At 54.1% G+C, this 6,229-nt stretch overlaps 1 protein-coding gene across 2 annotated transcripts in view; it reads left to right on the plus strand.

The window, feature by feature from the left end:
* Positions 1-842, plus strand: part of MAVS (mitochondrial antiviral signaling protein) — a 32,286-nt gene extending 31,444 nt beyond the window's left edge. For both annotated transcript variants that reach the window (XR_012645215.1, XR_012645216.1), the window contains exon 8: positions 301-842. The gene's annotated coding sequence lies outside the window, so the exon portion shown is untranslated. The remainder of the gene's footprint in view (positions 1-300) is intronic.
* The last annotated feature ends 5,387 nt before the right edge of the window (positions 843-6,229 follow it).

Consider the following 6,229-nt stretch of genomic DNA (forward strand, 5'->3'; position numbering starts at 1 on the left):
TTTGATCTTTTTGTTCTTATTCTGTACTTTGTATCTCCTTATCAACTTCTCTCCTTACTTTATGCTAACACCTTTCTAACAGTTGTAAGTAGCTATTGCTTAGCCAACCTATACATAGATTATGGTCTGATTTTCAAAAGGAGTCAGTACCCAGAGGGCTCATATTTAGGTACCTAAATTAAATGTCCACATTGGCAAAAGAACGCACTTCTAGGCACTGAGCACTTCCAATAACCTGAACCTTAATTTCCTGTCTTCTGTCCTAACTCACTGTTTCTTTTTCCTCTCTCATCTGTTTAGATTTCAAGCTCTTTGGTGCAAGCACAACAGACCCAGATTTTGCTTGAAGGTTGTAGGCACTATTACTAATATTAAGGAGTGTGGATGTACTGTTGCCATGCATTGGCAATGTAGCATGATGCAGACTGTCACTGTAAGTATTTTCAAAGCTAGCTCTGCATTGTTTAAAACTGGATCATGTGGTATAAAGTGAAGATAAATCTCTCTTTAGATACTAATTGAGAATACATGCAATGTTCTGGAAGATCTCACCTCTGTTCCCTCTCTAGCCCAGATAAAATGTCAATCTGATAGTTCAGGAAGAAGACATTGCTATATATACAGTATAAGTTAAACTAGCAAATTTACTCAGCATTCTTTGGGTATCTAAGTGAAGTCAGGGGATGGCTGGGGTGGGGTTCCTTGTTGGGGGGTTGCCTTCCCCCACCTCAGCCTGAGCTCACTGGCCTTGGTGAGAGATGGTGAGGGGCCAGAGCTGCGGCACTTTTCCCCAACCCCAGTGAAAGGTGTAGGGGGCGTTGCTGGGGCTGGGGCCATGCCACTTTTCCCCAGCCCTGGAAGTGGGGGCTGGGACTGGGGTCACAGCACTTTTCCCCAGCCCTGGTGCTTTTCCTGGCCTGTTGAGAGGGATGCAGGGGAGAGGGGGTTGGGTCCAAGGTTTTCCCCAGCCTCGGTAAGAGGTGGAGGGAGGGGCTGGGACCAAGGCATTGCCACTTGTCCCCAGCCTTGGCAAGAGCTACAGGGGTGGGGCCAGGCTGCTTTTCCCAGCCCCAGCTTGCGGGGACATGGGAGACCAGGGCTGGGGTTCCTGACCCCAGCGTCTCCCGGTGTGGGGCTAACTGCAGTGTGGTCATGGGGAGGGAAGGGGCAGCAGGGCCATCTCTGTGCACTGTGGTGGCCAAGCCCGGGGGGCACTGACCTGTCCAGAACTTGGCAGAGTGGAGAGCCCTATCTCATTGTTGCCACTGTTTTCTTGCTGCAGCCACCCAGCGGTGACTCTGCAGTACAGCTATTCCTTGCACTCTCTGCCCCCTCAGTGGGAGTCTGAAGCATGTTGTCCCTCCTAGTCCATGTTCTGGAAAACCATGGGATTTCATGCACTTCCCAGTTTCCAGGCACAACCAAACCCTGATGCTGGTCTAAGTTAAGATCAGAGGAAGTTGCATACCAAATTTTGGACTCATACCTCCTACAGTTTAAGAGCTCCTGAACAAACAGAGCACAAAGTCAGACACACTCGATTACAGTTTCTCCAGTCAGCTGTCACTTCATTCTCTCTCTCTACTATCCATTTGAGGTACCATATAAGTTCTAACCTCTTACCCTTGACATAAAGGAAAGGGAATTATTTTTCACTGTGCATTGTTTCTTCCCTTTTAACACTGGCATCTTAGCTCTTTGGAGGAAGTTCTGAAAAACTTCTGAGCAAGGGAGATGAGCAAGCATCCAAGTGTGGTTGGATGCGTTTTAGTGCTCTACAGGATGTATCAGGCTCAGGAACATCTAATACTGTTCCACTTAATGTTAATACTGTTAATCCATCTTAGCAGGGTAGCTTCCATACCACATCCCCTTAAGCACATCTCTGGGACAGAGTTTCACCAAAGGGTTTCTCTCCCAAACAATAACAGCTGTTATAATTTTCAGCTGCCCAGAGATGCCTGATGCTAGGGCAGGGTCTGCACTCTGTGGCTCTGGAGCCACATGTGGTTCTTTAAGGACTTCTGTGGCTCTTGATACTGTAATTACAAAGTAAAAAATAAAACCTCACTGATTATTTTTCACTAAATGGTGAGCATCTAAAAGCCCCAAAAGGAACAACTCATATCTAAATAGCAAACAATATGATTGCAAAACATTGGATAACTCCCCCAGCATCCCGCAGAGAGAGAGAAGGGTTGGGAGTGAAAGTTGGGAAGGTACTGTTACACACACACATGTAGGGATTTCAGCGTTGGTGGTGTCCTTTCCAAAAGGACCCTGGTGTAGACGAGCTGCAGGTGAGTGAACTGTGGCACTTTTGAAGTGCTGTGGCTGGAGGCATGCTAATGAGGTGCTGAATATGCATTTCAGTGCCTCATTAGTATTCTTTGATTTGGCCATTAGCATGGCCATTTCGAAGCTTTTAGTAAGTGTAGACACAGCCATAAAGTGTGAGGATATAGAATAAGTAAAAAGTTTGTGAATGTCCTGCAATAAATGCATCACATTACAAATCATTGTGGGTGTGCTGTTCTTAAAATAGAGGTTATAAAAAGTGTGGTTTGATGTTACGTATTAAGGACCATCTTGTATTCACATGCATCGCAGCTCTTGAATTATTGATTTTTTTTACTGAATTGGAAAATGTGGCTCTTATTGCTATTTTGGTTGCCAACCCTTCTGCTAGGAGAATGTTTAGGAAAGTGGGCAGAAGGGGGTGTGTATATACACTCTGGCTAGTGCTACACTCACCCCTAAGTGCTGGCAGCTTGATGCAAATGAGCAGTCTGAAAAATGCAAAATAACTGCTCATTTTCATATTCCAGTGGCTCGTTTGCATATTCACAGAAAACAACCGATGAAGATATGGTTCTTCCATCAAAAAAACCATCTGTTGCCAGTCCCTTAGGCCTGGAAAAAAATCAGGGCTAAGAAGCTGGTGATAGAGGAGGTTTTTGCCAGTAGAATCATGTTTTCACTGCTTGTTTTTTTGTGGTAAATATGTAAATAAGCCACTTGAATATGCAAATGAGCAACCATTTTGCATTTTTGAGACTGCCTATTTACATCAAGCAGCTGGCATTAGGGGTGAGTGTAGCACTATCCTCACCGTGTTCTGAGCTGCTCCCTAAATTGTGCAGTTGAAATCAGAAAGCACAGGCCGAGTAGCATTCCTACTCTCAGGAAGACTTTGGTGTGGTTGTTCCTTCCCCCCATAACCTGCTTCCATGCTCCTCATTTTCCACAGCAACACTGAGGCTCCAGACTCTCCCCACCCCTACACTCCCCATTTCCCAGCAGGGACTGTGGGTGCAGGGCGTGGCTCTTTGTGGTGACCATGGAGTACTTCTAACTGCCCCATTCCATTCTGCTTTGCCTTCTGCCATTCTGCTTAGCTCACCCTGGTTCACATCAGCCCTCTGTGCTACATCAGGGTTTATAGGATCACACCACAGCACTGGGAGTCTCTTCTATGCTGCAGTGCAGTCAGTCCTGAAGCACTTTCCTATCGCTTCTATTATAATCAGGGGACTGCTGTCTTCCTCCCACTCGTTCGCCTACTCTTAAACTTTGCTGCTTGTATACTGGATTTCACTCTGCGGTCTAGTGGTCAGGCCATGTCCAAATAGTCTCTCTGAGTCTTGGGTCAGCTCTCCCAGACAGCCTGCAGATCTCAGCAGCCAAGTCCCAGTTCCTCACAGAGACAGACGGACACATACCCTGCAGGAGTCCTCTGGGAGGAATGTTACACAAAGGGAGGAATGTTTGGGAGACCTGAGTTGAAAGGGGCGATACGTAGCTTAGTACTTGTGGCTGTTGTTCCAGTGCACCCTTCCTGGCTTCCTTCTTATCTTCTGTAGCAGTTTTTCCTTCAGTGTGGGTCTTGGGTCCAGCCTTCTCCTTGCACGGTCTTAGTACAGGAGACACCTGATTTATGGGTAGGTTGCGTTCCTGGGCAACCACACGTAAGTCAAATTTCATGCAAGTCAGGACTGGGTGAGGGAGGTGCCCTGCAGCCTTCAGTCCACATCTCCCCACATCTCATCCCCCTCCTGGCTGTCTTTATATCTGGGCACTGGAGTTGGTGCGCATGGGTCTCCTCCATCCCACAAAAAGAATGCCCAAGTGCTCATGTTCACATCCTGCTTGCTGTAGTACCTCAAACATGTAGAGCTACATCCAGATACCAGCTTATCATTTGCAGGTTATGGTTTTTCATGGTGTTCAGCCACCAGAGGGCTGCATGATCTGTCACAAGATGGACTGGCTGTTATTATAAGTAGCAAAATTCTTCAGCATCCCACAAGACAGGGTACTGGGGTGCCATGAGGTTAGGGCAGGATGTTGCTATAAGAAGTGGAGGCGGGTGGGGGGAGGACAGGGATGTGGAGGAGGGAGCAAGGTGTAGTGGGTGCACCTCAAGGGGATGAGATGCAATGTGGGCTGTATTACTGGAGAAGGGGCACTGTGAGGTTGCTGTGGGAAGCAGTGCTGAGGGGTGGCTTTGGGGAGGGGGACAGGGTGCGGTGGGGAGGGGCACTGGGGGTGGCAGCGCAGAGCAGGATGCATTGAAGTGGGGTGCTGGGGGTGGCTGTGGAGAGCAGGGGACAGGATGCGGTGAGGAGTGAGCACAACAGGGGGCCATAGGAACCAGGAGTTGCAGTTGAGGGAGTGAGGGAGCAGGTGGTGCTGAGGAGGGGAGCTAAGGGGTGGCTGTGGGGAGCAGGGAGTGGCTGGGGGGGATGGGGGCAGGGTGCACTGAAAAGCATGGCTGTAGGAGAGCAGGGATGGTGGGAAGGGGCACTGGGATGGCTGTGGGGAGCTGGGGGGCAGGGTGCAGTGAGGAGGGTGAGCAGGTGTGGCTGCCTGTGGGGAGTGGGGGGCAGGGTGCACTAAAAAGGGTGGCTGTGGGGAGCGGGGATGGTGGGAAGGGGCACTGGGATGGCTGTGGGGGGACAGGGTGCAGGGAGAAGGGTGACAGGGTGGATGTGGGGAGCTGGGGGGTGTGGTGAGGAGGGGCAGGGGTGGCTGTGCGGAGCGGGGGGGCAGGGTGCGGTGAGGAGGGCGGCAGGGGGTGGCTGTGGGGAGCAGGAATGGTGGGAAGGGGCACTGGGATGGCTGTGGGGAGCAGGGGGGCAGGGTGCAGGGAGGAGGGCGGCGGGTGCGGGGAGGAGGGCGGCAGGGGTGGCTGGGGGGAGCCGGGGGGCCGGGTGCGGGGAGGAGGGCGGCAGGGGTGGCTGGGGGGAGCGGGGGGCAGGGTGCGGGGAGGAGGGCGGCAGGGGTGGCTGGGGAGAGCGCGGCAGGGGTGGCTGGGGGGAGCGGGGGGCCGGGTGCGGGGAGGAGGGCGGCAGGGGTGGCTGGGGAGAGCCGGGGGACCGGGTGCGGGGAGGAGGGCGGCGGGTGGCTGGGGGGAGCGCGGCAGGGGTGGCTGGGGGCAGCCGGGGGCCGGGTGCGGGGAGGAGGGCGGCAGGGGTGGCTGGGGAGAGCGCGGCAGGGGTGGCTGGGGGGAGCGGGGGGCCGGGTGCGGGGAGGAGGGCGGCGGGTGGCTGGGGGGAGCCGGGGGGCCGGGTGCGGGGAGGAGGGCGGCAGGGGTGGCTGGGGGGAGCGGGGGGCCGGGTGCGGGGAGGAGGGCGGCGGGTGGCTGGGGGGAGCGCGGCAGGGGTGGCTGGGGGGAGCCGGGGGGCCGGGAGGAGGGCGGCGGGTGGCTGGGGGGAGCGCGGCAGGGGTGGCTGGGGGGAGCCGGGGGGAGGGCGGCAGGGGTGGCTGGGGGGAGCGGGGGGCAGGGTGCGGGGAGGAGGGCGGCGGGTTGGGCTGGGGGGAGCCGGGGGGCAGGGTGCGGTCAGGAGGGCGGCAGGGGTGGCTGGGGAGAGCGCGGGGCAGAGGATACTGAAGCGGGCGGCAGGAGGTTGCAGTGGGAAGCCGGGGTGGGATGCTGGGCGTTGCTGGGGCTCACGGCGACGTGACGTGGGCGTCTTTTGCCCTGTAGCCAGCAGGCCATTTAAAGCCTTTTGTATTTGCATATGTTGATATAATGGTAATTAATCGCACACGACTCTGCAGCGACCCGGGGGAATTTCTCCATCACAGATTGACCGAAGGGGCGGGACGTGGCTTTCTCGTTGGCCGCGTTGTTATGGCTATATAGATGTCCGTCATTGTCCTATTCCCGCCCCTTTTTGGTCAAGCTCAGCGTTCCATTGGACAGAATCCTTGTCACACTTCCTTC

Source organism: Carettochelys insculpta, chromosome 4 (assembly GCF_033958435.1).
Source record: "Carettochelys insculpta isolate YL-2023 chromosome 4, ASM3395843v1, whole genome shotgun sequence".
NCBI lineage: Eukaryota > Metazoa > Chordata > Testudines > Carettochelyidae > Carettochelys > Carettochelys insculpta.